Below are 16227 nucleotides of genomic sequence, written 5' to 3'. Positions count from 1 at the left end.
CAGATGCAGCCCCTTGAGTTTGGACTTTTCAACCTCCAAAACTGTAAGAAATACATTTATTTTTCAGGACCCATAAGACAGAACAAAAAAGAAAAATAAAAAAATAGAAAAAAGAAAGATAAAAAATTTTTTAAAATTCTTTTAAAAAATACATTACACAGTCTGTGATATTGTGTTATAGTAACAGAAAGTGAACTAAGGCTGGTTCCCAGAACCCTTATAATCACATCAGCTTGTTGACTGCTGTTCCACTTGTGAGCAGCTTCCCCTCAGGCCAGATACTACTGGCATAAGTGGAAAACCTAGGCACCTGGAAGTTTCTGACAGCCTTCAGAAAGTTCCAGAAAGGAGTGCCTTTGTTTTCTTCACTAAGTGAGAGATTAAAAAAGAAAATCAGTAAAAGTCACTTCCCCTAATGCCTACAGTTGTCATCCTGGATCGTACTTTTATTGAATCCAATTCAGCAAATATTTATTGAAGACCAGCTGTGTATAGTTAAAACCACTACACGGGCCGGGCGCGGTGGCTCATGCTTGTAATCCCAGCACTTTGGGAGGCTGAGGTGGGTGGATCACCCGAGGTCGGGAGTTCAAGACCAGCCTGGACAACATGGTGAAACCCCGTCTCTACTAAAAATACAAAATTAGCCGGGCATGGTGGCACATGCTTGTAATCCCAGCTAATTGGGAGGCTGAGGTAGGGGAATCACTTGAACCCAGGAGGTGGAGGTTGAGGTGAGCTGAGATTGTGCTATTGCACTCCAGACTGGGCAACAGAGAGGGACTCTGTCTCAAAAACAAAACAAAACCAAACCAAAAAAACCACTACACAAGCTGTAGAAAAGCCCATTTGTTTCTCTTCTAAAGTACAAAATGGGGCTGGGCATGATGGCTTACACCTGTAATTTCCACACTTTGGAGGGCCAAGACAGGCACTTCACCTGAGGTCAGGAGTTTGAAACCAGCCTGACCAACATGGTGAAACCTTGTCTCTACTAAAAATACAAAAATTAACTGGGCAGGATGGCGCATGCCTGTAATCCCAGCTACTCTGAAGGCTGAGGCATGAGAATTGCCTCAACCTGGGAGGCGGAGGTTGCAGTGAGTCGAGATTGCGCCACTGCACCCCAGCCTGGGTGACAAAGTGAGAGTTTGTTTCTAAAACAAAGAAAGCAAGCACATAATGGGTGAAGAAATGAGGTAGTGAGTACCTGACCGGTGTAGAATGACTTAAAATTCCAGACTTGGGAGCATTTCTCAGGATGCCAGTAGGTATTAAAAATTGTTTTTGACCAAGTAAATTTGGAGAAAAATGGGTTAAGTGAAGTTGGATAGGGATTTTCTTTTTTATTGGTGCTTCCAAAGGGGGATGATATATGCTGCACTTCCCAAATTTATTTGACCAGGGACCATGTATTTATTTATTTAGGAGCAGCTCAGAGGATTAGTGTTCTATGGAGAACACTGTGAAAAAGGCTGTTCTACACCACGAAAGATTTTTTTGTTCCCTCTCTTTTAGAGGGCTCTTTTATTTTGGTGCGTACATGTTTATTATTCAGAGCCAGCAAACTCTGTAAGTTTCTCCACTGGTTATGTAAAAAAGTGTTTGCATTTTCCTTGGATATTTGTGAGGTTTTGAAGGGCCAGGATAATGACCATTGAGTGAGCTCTTTCTTGGTGCCAGCTACATTGCTGAGCATTTCCTCTAGAATCTCATTAGTGGGAAGTACGAATTAGCAGTTCTGCTTTTTAGGTGAGAGGATAACTTGACCAATATGCCATTTATGGATCATTTCCAAACATGCCAGACATTTTAAGGTGAAGAGATTTTAAAGATCATGTATAGTTTTATACATAGATTGATATATAGTTGTAAGAAATTATACAGAATGATTCTGTGTCCCTTTCACCCAGTTTCTCCCAATGGTAACGCGTTGCGTAACAGTATTACAGTATCACAATCAGGCAATTAACACTGATATAGTCATCAACACTTTACAACTTTTTAGATTTCTTTTCTTTCCTTCTTTCTCCCTCTCCTCTCTCCTCTCCTCTCCCCTCCCCTCCCCTCTCCTCCCCTCTCCCCCCCCTCCCCTCTCCCCTCCCCTCCCCTCTCCTCTCCTCTCCTCTCGTCTTTCTTCTTTTGAGACAGGGTCTCACTCTGTTGCCCAGGCTGGACCGTAGTAGCAATATCATGGTTCAGCAGAGCCTTGACCACCTGGGCTCAAGCGATCCTCCCTCCTCAGCCTCCAATGTAGCTAGCTATGACCACAGGCATGCACTACCATGCCTGTAATTAACAAAAAAAAATTTGTAGAGATGGGGTCTTACTATGTTGCCTAGGCTGGGCTTGAACTCCTGGGCTCAAGTGACCCTCCTGCCTGGCCTCCCAAAATGTTGGCATTACAGGCATGAGCCACCATGCCCTGCCGCTTTTTAGATTTCATAGGTTTTACACACATTCTTCTTGTTTGTGTGTGTACATTTAGTTCTGTACAATTTTTCACATGTGAAAATTTATGTGACCACCACTGCAGTTAAGATACAGAACAGTTCCATCACAAGGATCCCAAATGGTATGCCTTTATAACCATAGCCAACTCTCTCCTTCTCTATAATTTTGTCGTTTTAAGTAGTCTCTATAAATGCAACTAGACAACATGTAACCTTTTGAGATTGGCTTTTTAACATCCTAGCTGCTTTTAATCCACTGTTGCCAATTTTTAAAGCAATCCTATATGAATTTTTTTTTCTTTTTTTTCTTTTTTTTTTTTTTGAGACAGAGTTTCTGTCTTGTCGCCCAGGCTGGAGTGCAGTGGCATGATCTTGGCTCACTGCAACCTCCGCCTCCTGGGTTCAAACGATTCTCCTGCCTCAGCTTCCCAGTACTGGGGTTACAAGTGCCTGCCACCACGCCTGGCTAATTTTTGTATTTTTAGTAGAGGTGGGATTTCGCCATGTTGGCCAGGCTGGTCTTGAACTCCTGACCTCAGGTGATCCACCCGCCTCGGCCTCCCAAAGGGCTGGGATGAATTCTTTTTAGTAGATGAGGAAGGGAAACCCCAGAAGAGTACAGTGTCATGCCCAAGGCTATACCACTAGTGGACCAGGAAGTGAGGAGGGGGCCCAAGCACCTCTGATTCTCAGCCTTGACTCCTTTCACTCAGCCTTGGCCTTTCTCTATCCTGATTCCCAGTATTCACATTCTGTTTCTACCGACACAGTTCTCCTTTTCTCTTCCTCTGTACTCAAAATAAAGTCTCTTTTGTTTTTTATAAATCTTAAATTTTAAAAAAGAAGCTTGGATCACATTATTATTTTGGAAGTGCAGAGATTGGATATTTTTTCCGTCCAGCTCTATTTTGGTCTTGTTACCATTTTCAGTGTTTTCTGTGCTGAGTTCCTTCACCACCTTGATGCTGCCACAAATGATGAGGATGGTTGTAGGGTAGAGAATAAAGGTAGAGATTCTTGCACATCATTTCTTGAATCCGTGTATAGGCATCTTTGGCTTGCAGCCCATCTGAGTGCTGTATTCAGCCTACTAGCTTTGGTTGCTCTGGTGCTAAACATATTCCCAGCGCCTCTGGGACTTAACTCACTACAGACAAGAAGCTGTCAGTGCACTGAGGGATAGTGGGAAAGCAAAATGCATACATTTCTATTTATCACAGTAGTGCCAGATGCTGTATATTTAAGAAAAAACTTCCAATATTGGAGAAGAATTACCCCCTATCGACCTCACTTTTTTAAAGACAGGGTCTGGCTCTGTCACCCAGACTGGAGTGTTTTGATGCAATCTCAACTCACTGCAACCTTCACTTCCCAGGCTCAAGTGATTCTCCTGCCTCAACCTCCTGAGTAGCTGGGACTATAGGCATGTGCCACTGCACCTGCCTCATTTTCTTTTTTAGTAGAGATGGGGTTTTGCCTTGTTGCCTAGGATGGCCTCGATCTCTTGAGTTCAAGCGATCCGCCTGCCTTGGCCTCCCAGGGTACTAGGATTACAGGTGTACAGGTGTGAGTCACCATGCCTGGCCATAAGCCTTTTGAAATTTGTACTTTTGAAATGTATGTGGGATGTAGTATTTAAGATTAGGAAACAGCAAAATGTGTAGATTTTTGTTGATCATTGAACTGCCTAGACATTCTCTTCTTTCAGTGTCCATTTATGTATGTATGTATTATGTATTTAGAGACAGTGTCTTGCTCTGTTGCTCCAGCAACAGTGGCATTATCACAGCTCACTGAAACCTCAAACTCCTGGGTTCAAGCAATCCTCCCAGTTCAGCCTCCCAAATAGCTGGGATTACAAATCTGTACTACCATGCCTGGCTAATTTACAAAAAAAAAAAAAAAAAAAAAAAAAAAATTGTAGAGATGTGGTCTCACTGTGTTGCCCAGGCTGATCTTAAACTCCTAGCCTCAAGCAGTCCTTCCATCTTGGCTTCTCAAAGTGCTGGGATTACAGGCATGAGCCACCATACCTGGCCTTTCAGTGTCTTTGAACTAGCTGTTCCCTCTGCCTGGAAAACTTTCCTAAGATTTCCATGCAGTTTGGGGCACTTCCTCACCTTCTTCAGATCTCTGTACAATGTTACCTTTTTTCTGTGTCTGTACCTGACATTTAAAATTGTAATACCTCACCCTCACACCATTTTGCTTTATTTTTCTCCGTCACACTTTGATCAGCTTTGAACATGCCCCATGGCTTTGTTATGTGTCTATGCATTGTTTTCTCTTTCCTAGAATGTAAACCTCCTGAAGGCAGGGATCTTTGCCTATTTTGCTCCCTGCTGTATATCCAGCCTTTTAGAATAGTGCCTAGTACATACTAGATCTCATAATGCATTATACAAATAAATGAAAGTTTTCAAGATTAAAGATTTGTTTGAATTAAGTTAACCAACAGCACCCTCTTACAGGACACAAGAGAATAATCATGTCTGCCCCTGGTAAGATGCTCACTTAAAAATGGTTGTGTCGGTTTAATATAAGTGTGTTCTTTTCTTGCCTACTTAAATGTATTTCTCACTATGACTTTTCCTTTGGAAAATGATTGACTTTGGGGGAGCTCTTTCAGAGGTAAAGGAAGTTAGCTAGCAGATCTAGGTAACTGAACCTTGCATACTATTCTAGAAATGTTTATACTTCTGCCAAATTGACGCATCAGTTCAGTGTTTGCATAACCACCTGTGTAATTACTCATAGTAGCATTCCAGTATGCATTTGCTGAACTGTACTCTTCAATTTTGCAATAAAAGTATTTTCACATGTTGGCTGCTACTGTGAAAATTGGTTTCTCTCAAATGTTCAGAAAAGCTTGTGCTGCAGTTTTGATGTGGGGGTGTGGTCTAGTGCTGCATAACATTTGCTTTTTTGGTGGAAGGGGGATCCTTGATGTAAACTTTTGGTTTCAGTTTCTCTCTTTGGAGCTGTTTTTGTTAGTGCTAAGAATACTGAGGGTATCCCTATATATGCTGGTTAAAAAACAAACAAAGCAATGTTGTCATTGACAACGTTTGGTCGAGTGGGATGTAAGCTGTTGAGTAGGGTGAAGACCTGGTCTCCTTGGGGCTGATTTGGGGTTTGGGAGTGGTTTGGAGGGAGGCTGCCATTGAGGAGCAGGAAGTGGGGGTTGCTGCTGTGTCTGGAAGGACCTCCTAGCGGAGAGCTAGCAAACCAACACCACCAGTGCCCCCAGAACACTCAGCTGTGTGTGGTGTGGCTGTGTGTGCCCTTACTGGTACTCAGTCCTGTTAAGGCTTGAAGAGGAAGGTAAGGAGGGTAAGACTTGGAGAGGGAAAAGTTAAGGAGGGAGAATGTTAATACAGTAAGGAAGTAATTCATATGTTGGGACAGGTTCCTGTGTGTGAACACTTGACTTCCAAACAGCCCACACTTGGCTTCATTATTTACAGACCATCTCTCCCGTGCTGCCTTCAGACTCTTCCCCCAAACCCTGACGGAGCCTTGGTCTGTCACCTAGGCTGGAGTGCAGTGGTGCGATCTCGGCTCACTGCAACTTCTGCCTCCCAGGTTCAAGTGATTCTCCTGCCTCAGTCTCCCGAGTAGCTGGGATTACAGGCACACACCACCACGCCTGCCTGATTTTTGTATTTTTAGTAGAGATGAGGTTTCACCATGTTGGCCAGGCTGGTCACAAACTCCTGACCTCAAGTGATCCGCCTGCCTTGACCTCCCAAAGTGTTGGGATTACGGGTGTGAGCCACCGCACCCGGCCACATTCAGACCTTTCCATGTCAGCTGAACTGTCAGTAAAATTCTGAGCACAACTCTGGGAGAAATTCAGAGTTCAAGTCAGTTGATATGCCAGAAGCAGAGAACCCTGATCCTTACTGGAGTTGACTAGGACACTTTCTCTTTATTAGTTGAAGGTGTGGCTAAATTTAAATAACTAATAGACATCAGACACGACTTGTTTAGTTTCCGAGAGTAGTTGTTAGCTGTCCTTTTCCCAAGGGAAGTAAACTAAGCTGAATTACTTAAATCACACTTTTTCCATTTCTTAAAATGATTTCCATTTCCCTGCCCTAGGAAAAGTAGGCGGCTGCAGAGAGGTTGTGACAGAATTATAAAGCTATTTGGGTTAAATTAGCCCAGTACATCACTCTTACAGCACATTGAACAGACAGCTAACACCTCCTAATAAGCACCAGCTGCATACAGATCAATGTTTCCAAGTGAAATCAAAGACATGCTTTCAATTTAGAGAGACAAAACAGACATTACTCCAGAATCTCATAGAACCCCAGATGATTATGATATAACCAATAACGCAAGACCCACCTGATTGGCAGTTCTGTGAATCTCCCTAAAATCTCTACTAGAATGGTTAAGTCCTGTAGTCTTTACTCTGGAGTCCTCTGTCTACCTTTCAGAAATGGTTGAAATATCTAGATGTGGAATTAATGAGCTTTTACATGTCTACACTCTTGCTTTATGTATTTTAATGTGATAAATGGCTTCATGTATGTATATTCTTCCTTGTTCCAGACTCGTGTTTTTTGACTAAAATGTTTAATTGGTCAAAATGTGTTGTCTTGATCAATATGTTACACAGAATGATGTATTTATTGATTTACTGTAAAGAATTTCAATGGAGCAACTCTGTTAGGAGAGTTCATTTTTACCATTTTAGCAAGGAAAATTTGCCAGTTATTTTGGCTGAATTTAAAACCCCTTACATGATTAGGTCACATGTCTATTTCTACTATAATAGAGGAGTGTAAGTAACTAAGTTTATCCAAACTTTTAGGAGTCTCCTTTCAGGCTCAAATTAGTTAGTCTGGTGTCTATACAGGGCCTTTGTTAAAGGCTGGATTTAAATATTGGGTGGATCTGTCTTGGATCCTGTTCTAGGGAATGCTTCTTGGAAGTCCCAGACGGGGAACTCATCATAACCTGGTTTTACCCCTTAGCATGGCCCTGTGCCATCGACACCATTAGAGCAAGGCTCAGTGTCTCGAGCTTTAGTTTTATTCTCAACCCATTGATCGCTCTTGCAGTCAGCTTAACAGTTGAATGCAATGCTGTATTTTGATTTTTTTTTTTTTAAGCTAGTCTAGAAATTACCACAGCTGCTTCTCGGTTAATCAGATGCTTAAGACTCCCGTTTCCACATTGCTTGGCTGCTACATTTTTATAACACCACAGCTGTCTGGGTCTAGCTTGTGCCCCTCGCCCCCCTTACCCCTTTCCATCTGCCACCTCTCACCGCTTCCTCACTTGCTGTGTATTGAGGTGGCAAATTCCCAAGTAAACTGCTGACTTTTTTCCTCTGCAGGAAGGCTGGGCCTTTGGTTCACAGTAGCCTCTTTCACCAGAACTCTTGTAGGCTAGGAACCAACCCTGGAGTACTGCTGCTCTCAGAAGTGGCCACATTTGCCTCTGGAGCTTGCTTTGTATGTTTGGGTATTGAATTTTCCCCTTGACTTGGAAACTTTTGCAAAGAAACTGAAAGGTGCTTTCAGATTAAGCAGCTGTGACTCCCCCTCCCAGCCACTCTCCTTGTTTTCTAAAGCTCAAAGTCTTACTTGAAGTGAGGAGAGAAGGTAGGTAGGTCGCAGTCCAGATTTTCCTGTTTGTGAATGATGTTGCTTACCTTGGTTGATTCCTTTTCCTTATGACGGTGCTTCTAGTCTTGGCCTTTTGCCCTGTGTGTACCATCCACTGGGAGCTGTTTTCCCTTGTCCTTTAAAGCGTATCCGACTCTATCTTCAGTGCTCTTCTAGCAAGCTGTTACAGTAAGCATAAAAACAAGCGCATTAAACTAGGAATAAAATGCCAAGTTTCTATCTCCTTGCCAACCTCATTAGAAAACAGTGATAAAGTATGTATGCATATAATTACAGTAATTAAACATTTGAAACCAGCTCAATAGGGAACCTTCTTAATGCTTTTATGAGTATGATATTTTCATTTCAGAACTGGACTCTGGGTGGCTTCTGTTTTATTCAAGACCTTCATCTTTATGGGGGTAGGAGGGGGAAGGTGTTCCTTTTGACCACAGCACCAAGCTTCTGCAAGAGTAGCTTTATTACACATGTATTAGCAGGGAACAGAGCAACCTTTCCATCGCTGTGTTTATTTTTGAGGGTGTGTAGCCAGTTGTCAAATATAAAGACATGAATGGCCTGGCTAGTAAAGAAGACATGTGGAAAATAATCGTAAACTGCCTGCCATGATGTGCTTGCTCTTAGGAGCAAAGGATGGGAATATTTTGTCTTTTGTACTGCCCCGATGGAGTCATACAGCCCCTGCATTTGTGTGGGATGATAGAATAGCACTATGGGGTTTGTCTGCCTCGTAACTCTTCCACCCTGAGAGCTGTTCTCTCTTAGAAGTGGAAAGTCGAAAGGACTAACTGTAGGTTGAACCAGGAGTTTTGTTCACTAGATTGTTTTTTTAGTTGAGAGAGAGAGATATATATATATATATACACATACATATATATACATATATATATATCTGTGTGTGTAAAATTTCAATAGCTTTTGAGGTACAAATGGTTTTTGGTTACATGGACAAATTGTATAGTGGTGAAGTCTGAGATTTTAGTGCACCCATCATCTGTGTATAGTGGACCCAATATGTAGTTTTTTTCTCCCTCATTTCTCCTCCCCTCCCCTCTTCTGAGTCACCAAAGTTTGTTAAATGACTCTATATGCTTTTGTGTACCCATAGTTTAGCTCCCACTTATAAGTGAGAACGTATGGTATTTGGTTTTCCATTCCTGAGTTACTTCATGTAGAATAATGGCCTCCAGCTCCATCCAAATTGCTGTGAAAGATATTTCATTCTGTTTTATGTCTGAGTAGTATTCTATATTGTATATAGACCACGTTTTCTTTATCCACCATCAGTTGATGGGCACTCAGGTTGGTTCTGTGTCTTTGCAAGTACAAATGGTGCTATGATGTGTGCACATGTCTTGATAGAATGACCTCTTTTCCTTTTAGTAGATGCCCAGTAGTGGGATTGCTGGGTGGAATGGTATATTTACTTTCAGTTCTTTAAGGAATCTTCATGCTGTTTTCCATACAGGTTGTACTAATTTACACTCCCACCAGCAGTGTATAAGTAAGTGTTCCCTTTTTACCACATCCTTGCCAACATCTATTGTATTTTAACTTTTTAGTAATGGCTATTCTGGCTGGGTGGTATCTTGTTGTGGTTTTAATTTGCATTTCCCTGATGATCAGTGATGTTGAACATTGTTTTGTATATTTGTTGGCTATTTGTATATCTTCTTTTGAGAAATGTCTGTTCATGTCATTTGCCCACTTTTTGATGGGATTGTTTTTTTTTCTTGCTAATTTATTTGAGTTACTTGTAGATTGTGGATATTAGTTCTTTGTCAGATGCATAGTTTGCAAATATTTTCTCCTACTCTGCGGGTTGTCTGTTTACTCTGATGATGATTTGCTGTGCAGAAGCTTTTTCGTTTAATTAGTTTCTATTTATTTATTTTTGTTTTTGTTGCATTTGCTTTTGGGGTCTTAGTCATAAATTCTTGACCTAGACCAATGTCCAAAAGTTCTTCCTAGGTTGTCTACTCTAATTTTTATAGTTTCAGCTCTTAGATGTAAGTCTTTGATCCATCTTGAGTTGATTTTTGTATATGGTGAGAGATAGGGATCCAGTTTCATTCTTATACGTGTGGCTATCCCGTTTTTTCAGCACCATTTATTGAATAGGGAGTCCTTTCTCCAATTTATGTTTTTGTATACTTTGTTGAAGATCAATTGTGGTTGTAAGTATTTGGTTTTATTATTGTGTTCTCTATTCTGTTACATTGGCCTCTGTATTTACTTTTATACCAATGCCATGCTGTTTTGGTAACTATAACCTTGTAGTATAATTTGAAGTTAGGTAATATGATGCCTTCATGTTTGTTCTTTTTGCTTAGGATTGCTTTGGCTATTTGGGTTCTTTTTGGTTTCATATGAATTTTTTTTTCTAATTCTGTGAAAAATGATGTTGGTATTTTGATAGAAGTTGCATTGAATCTCTAGATTGCTTTGGGCAGTATGGCCATTTTTGTGAAATTGATTCCTCCAATTCATGAGCATGCGATATTTTTTCCATTTGTTTGTATTATCTTTGATTTCCTTCAGCAGTGTTTTGTCGTTCTCCTTGAAGAGATTTTTCACCTCCTTGGTTAAGTATATTTCTAGGTAACTTATTTTATTTTATTTTTGCTGCTATTATAAAAGGGATTGAGTTCTTGATTTGATTCTCAGTTTGATTGTTGTTGGTGTATGGCAGTGCTACTGATTTGTGTACATTGATTTTGTAACCTGAGACTTCAGTGAGTTCATTTATCAAATCTAGGAGTCTTTTGGAGGAGTCTTTAGGGTTTTCTAGGTATACAGTCATACTACTGGCAAACAGAGATAGTGTAACTTACTCTTTTCCAATTTGGATGCCCTTTATTTTTTTCTCTTGCCTGATTGCTCTGACTAGGGCTTCTGGTGCTATGTTGAATAGAAGTGGTGAAAGTGGGCTTCCTTGTCTTGTTCCAGTTCTGAAGGGCAATGATTTCAACTTTTCCCCTTCAGTATGATGTTGGTTGTGGATTTGTCATATATGGCTTTTATTATTTTGAGGTATATTCCTTCTATCCCTAGTTTGTTGAGAATTTTTATCATAAAGGGATGCTGGATTTTACCAAATGCTTTTTCTGCATCTATTGAGATGATTGACAGGTTTTTGTTTTTTTAAAATTCTGTTTATGATGTTTCACATTTATTGACTTGCATTTGTTAAACCATCCCTATATCCTGGATGAAACCCACTTGATCATGGTGAATTATCTTTTTGATGTGCTGTTGGATTCAGTTTGCTAGTATTTTGTTGAGGATTTTACATCTATGTTGATTCAAGGATATTGTTCTGTAGTTTTCTTTGTCTTTTTTTTTTTCTGTTATGTCCTTTCCTGGTTTTGGTATCAGGGTGATATTGGTGTCATAGAATGAGTTATAGAGGATACCCTCTTTCTCAATCTTTTGGAATAGTTTCAGCAAATTGGTACCAATTCTTTGAATGTCTGGTACAATTCAGCTGTGAATCTATGTGGCCCTGTGCTTTCTTTTTCTTTCTTTTTTTTTTTTTGCCAATTTTAAAATTACTGATTCAGTCTTGCTACTTTTTGTTGGTCTGTTCAGGATTTCTATTTCTTCCTGATTCAAGTTAGGAGGATTGTATGTTTCCAGGAATTTGTCCATTTCCTCTAGATTTTCTAGTTTGTTTGCATGGAGGTGTTCGTAGTAGTCTTGAACGATCTTTTACATTTCTGTTGGTTATAATGTCTCCATTTTCATTTATTTATTTTATTTTTTTGACAGAGTCTCGCTTTATCGCCAGGCTGAAGTGTAGTGGTGCGATCTTGGTTCACTGCAACCTCTGCTTCCCTGGTTCAAACGATTCTCCTGCCTTAGCCTCCCTAGTAGCTGGGATTATAGGCATGTGCCACCACACCTGGCTAATGTTTTTGTATTTGTAGTAGAGACTGGGTTTCACCATGTTGGCCAGAATGGTCTCAATCTTCTGACCTCGTGATCTGTCTGCCTCAGCCTCCCGAAATTCTGGGATTACAGGCCTGAGCCACCACGCCCAGCCTCCATTTTCATTTCTAATTGAACTTACTTGAATCTTTTCCTGGTTAATCTAGCTAATCATCTATTGATTTTTTTTATCTTTTCAAAAAACCAAGTTTTTGTTTCCTTGATCTTTTTTATTTTTTGTTTGTTTGTTTCAGTTTCATTTAGTTCTGCTCTAATGAGAAACTCTTTGTTATTTCGTTCATTCTGCTAGCTTTGGGTTTGGTTTCTTCATGTTTCTCTAGCTCCTTGAGGTATGAGGTTAGGTTGTCAGTTTGTGATCTTTCATACTTTTTGATGTAGGCATTTAGTGCTATAAACTTAACTCACAGCATTGCTCTTGCTGTATTCCAGAGGTTTTGATGATGTGTGTCACTGTTATTCATTTTGAAATATTTCTTAATATCCATCTTGATGTCATTGTTCACCTAAAAGTCATTCAGGAGTAGGTTGTTTAATTTCTGTGTATTTGTATAGTTTTGGGAATTCCTTTTGGAGATGATTTCTGGTTTTTCCATTGTGGTCTGAGAAGGTACTTGGTATGATTTTGATTTTTAAAAATGTATTGAGACTTGTTTTGTGGCCTGTCATATGGTGTGTCTTGGAGAATGGTCCATGTTCTGATGAGAAGAACGTATATTTTGCAGTTCTTGGGTGGGATATTCTGTGAATATATTAGGTCCATTTGTTCTAGAGTATAGTTTAAGCTTGGTATTTCTTAGTTGACTTTCTTCCTTGATGATCTATGTAGTGCTGTCAGTGGAGTATGGAAGCCACTATTATTATGTTGCTGTCTATTTCTTTTCTTAGGTCCAGTAGTAATTGTTTTATGAATCTGGAGTTCCAGACTTAGGTGCATATATATCTAGAATTGTAATACCATCTTGTTTGATTGATCCTTTTATTATTATATAATGGCATATTTTGTCTTTTTTTACTGTCGTTGTTTTAAAGTCTGTTTTATCTGATGGAAGAATTGCTTTTCCTGCTCACTTGTGATTCTCATTTACATGGAATATCTTTTTCTACCTCTTTACCTGGAGTCTATAAGAGTCTTTTCATGTTAGTTGATTCTCTTGAAGACAGCAGATACTTGATTTGTGACTTTTTATCCATTCTACCAAAGTATATCTTTTAATGGAGTATTTAGTCTCAAGATGCAAGATATTGTTCAGTTATCGTGTTGTTACATAGGTACTTGGTTTTCTTCATTGTATTATGGTTTGATATATCCTATACGTTTTATGCTTTCTAGAGTTTCTATTTTGGTGCATATCAACCTTTTGATTCAAGATTAATAACTCCTTTTAGCATTTCTTGTAGGGCTGGTCTGGTAGTGACACATTCCCTCAGCATTTGCTTCTCTGAAAAAGACTCCATTTGTAAAACTTAGTCTTGCTGGATAAAAAATTCGTGACTGACAGTTATTCTGTTTGAGGAGGCTAAAGATAGGACTCCAGTCCCTTCTGGCTTGTATGGTTTCTGCGGAGAAGTCTGCTGTTAGTCTGGTATGTTTTCCCCTGTAGGTTGCCTGATACTTTTGTCTCACTACTCTTAGAATTCTTTCCTTCATGTTTACTTTAGATAGCCTGATGACCGTATGCCTTGATGATGTCCTTTTTGCAGTGAATCTCCCAGGAATTATTTATGCTTCTTACATTTGGTTACCTAAATCTCCCGCAAGGCCAGGGAAATTTTTCTCACCTATTTTCTCCAATAAGTTTCCCAAACTTTTTGCTTTCTCTTCTCCCTCAGTAACACCATTGATTTTAAGGCTTGACTGTTTTACGTAATCTCATTTCTTGGAGACTTTGTTCATTTCTTTTAATTCTTTTTTCTTTATTTTTGTCTGGGTTAATTTGAAAGGCTTATCTTCAAGCTCTGAAATTCTTTTTTCTACTTGTTCTAGTCTAGCGTTAAAACTTTCCACTATATTTTGCAATTTCCTAAGTGTATCTTTAATTTCCAGAAGTTCCGATTGATTTTTCTTCAGAATATCTAGCTCTGTAGAAAATTTTTTGTTCATACCGTGAATTGTTTTTTCAATTTCTTTATGCTCTTTCTTGTATTTCCTTGAATAGCGTTAATAATCCACCTTTTGAATTCTTTATCTGGTATTTCAAAGATTTCATCTTGGTTTGGATCCATTGCAGAAGATCTAGTGTGATCTTTTGGGGTTGTTATAGAACCCTGTTTTGTCATATTGCCAGAATTATTATTATTATTTTTTGAGATGGAGTTTTGTTCTTGTTGCCCAGGCTGGAGTGCAATGGCACGATCTTGGCTCACTGCAACCTCTGCTTCCTGGGTTCAAGGGATTCTCCTGCCTCAGCCTTGCGAGTAGCTGGGCTTACGGTGCCCACCACCATGCCCAGCTAATTTTTGTATTTTTAATAGAGACGGGGTTTCACCATGTTGGCCAGACTGCTCTTGAACTTCCTACCTCAGGTGATCTGTCTGCCTCAACCTCCCAAAGTGCTGGGATTACAGGCATGAGCCACCGCACCTGGCTGCCAGAATTATTTTTCTAGTTCCTTCTAATTTGAGTAGGCTATTCTAATTATTCTTGAATTTATTTTTGATTTGACTTAAAAAAATTTTTCCCCCTTGAGGATGTGACTTTAATGTTTATAGTTTATTATAGCCTAATTCAGCTCTTGGTGGTTTCAGGGGTGAAGACTTTGTATGAGTTCCTTGGTTACAGAGAGTCTTTGCATGGTAGCTTTCTCAGATGCAGGTTGTAGTAGCATAGGGCTTGGTTGTGAGCAGGTTCATTGTCTCCTGTGGGGTTGGAATTGCAGAGGTCTCTTAAAGCTGATCTCATTCCCCAGTGGTGTACACGTTTTAATTAATTTATTTTTTTCAGTAGTATTTTATTTACTGAGTTGAACAGCTTAGGCTTCAGGCCAGTAGGAGAGATGTCCATGGGTAAAAATCAGCTGTGGCTAAAGCAGGTTGGTAAATGCAATACTCAGTGGTGTGCAGAGGTCTCAGCCTTGATAGAAGCAGCTGGGGCAGCTCTCATTGAAATGCACTGAGGTTTTTTCAAGGGAAAGGGAAGAACCCACCTCAGCTTCCCTACTAGACTAGCAGGAAAGTGATCCACCTTCCAATTACACTCCTGACTCAGCGTTCCAGCTATTCAGATCAGGCACCTCTTTTCGTCTGTAGGAATGTTGATGTTCATCATAGAAAGGATTGTACCCCTTGTGCAAGCTTGAACCTAGGGGACATTCTTTCTATGTGGATGCAGCCACCCTGAAGTATCCCAGAAAGAATGTCTACAGGTACATCCATGCTGAGCTCCCATGGGGGAAGCCTCAGCTATGTCGATGGTGGATGAAAGGGAGAAGAAATCACCTTCTTTAAGACCCTTCATGAGCACCAGAGCTAACTGGCTGTTGGGGTAGAGCCACAGACATTTTCTGCTGAGCCAAGCACCGCAACTGTGTCTCTGCTAAAAGAAACTTCCCAGAAATGGAAAGTTCTGGGACTCAAGGCCTGCCATCTTGATTCTTTTGTTTCATGGAGTGCTCCCTTGATGTCATGCATTTCTTCTTCCCTTAGGAGTAGAAGTCCCTGAAGTCCAGACTACTGTGAATGAAACTTTTATCTAGGTCTAGTTGCCTAGTGGGGCTGCTACACTCCAGGGTGGTGCTGGGGGATGTCTTCAAGGAATCCAGTGATGTGGATCCTCAAGTATCCCAGCAGTGGGTACCAGCACCAGTTCTGATGGGGATGGCAGGGGAGTGCTGTGAGATTCCTTGGTTATGAAAAGCCTTAGTGTGTTGGTTTTTTCAAATACTGGTTGTAGTAGTAGATGAACTGGTCACATGGACAGACTCAGGATCTCTTGGTTAGCCAGGGTGTTGCAGGCAATGGTGATTGCTGAGGTCACACATGAGTTTTCTCCTTCCTGCATGCTGTGTTCTTCTGCCTGAAGATGCTATAATGGCCTGTGTCAGTTGACCTCCAATCAGAAGGTGGTGCTTGCAAAAGAGCACCAGCTGTGGTAGTGGTAGGATTTGTGCTTGCCTTATGTACCCAGGGGAGGTACTCTGGTGTCTCAGGCAATTGGTGGGGCCATAGAGCTCCCAAAAGTT

General features: G+C 40.4%; 2 protein-coding genes across 27 annotated transcripts in view; one reads left to right on the top strand and one right to left on the bottom strand.

The window, feature by feature from the left end:
- Positions 1-16227, top strand: part of CARMIL1 (capping protein regulator and myosin 1 linker 1) — a 344161-nt gene that overhangs the window by 84670 nt on the left and 243264 nt on the right. The window lies entirely within an intron of this gene.
- CMAH (cytidine monophospho-N-acetylneuraminic acid hydroxylase) overlaps positions 1-16227 on the bottom strand; it is a 362762-nt gene that overhangs the window by 274090 nt on the left and 72445 nt on the right. For all 19 annotated transcript variants that reach the window (XM_077998309.1, XM_077998300.1, XM_077998313.1 and 16 more), the window contains one exon: positions 8125-8258. The gene's annotated coding sequence lies outside the window, so the exon portion shown is untranslated. The remainder of the gene's footprint in view (positions 1-8124; positions 8259-16227) is intronic.

This window comes from Macaca mulatta, chromosome 4 (genome assembly GCF_049350105.2).
Source record: "Macaca mulatta isolate MMU2019108-1 chromosome 4, T2T-MMU8v2.0, whole genome shotgun sequence".
NCBI classification, from domain to species: domain Eukaryota; kingdom Metazoa; phylum Chordata; class Mammalia; order Primates; family Cercopithecidae; genus Macaca; species Macaca mulatta.
Note: the sequence above shows the minus strand (reverse complement) of the source record. Positions and strands in the feature narration are given on the sequence as shown.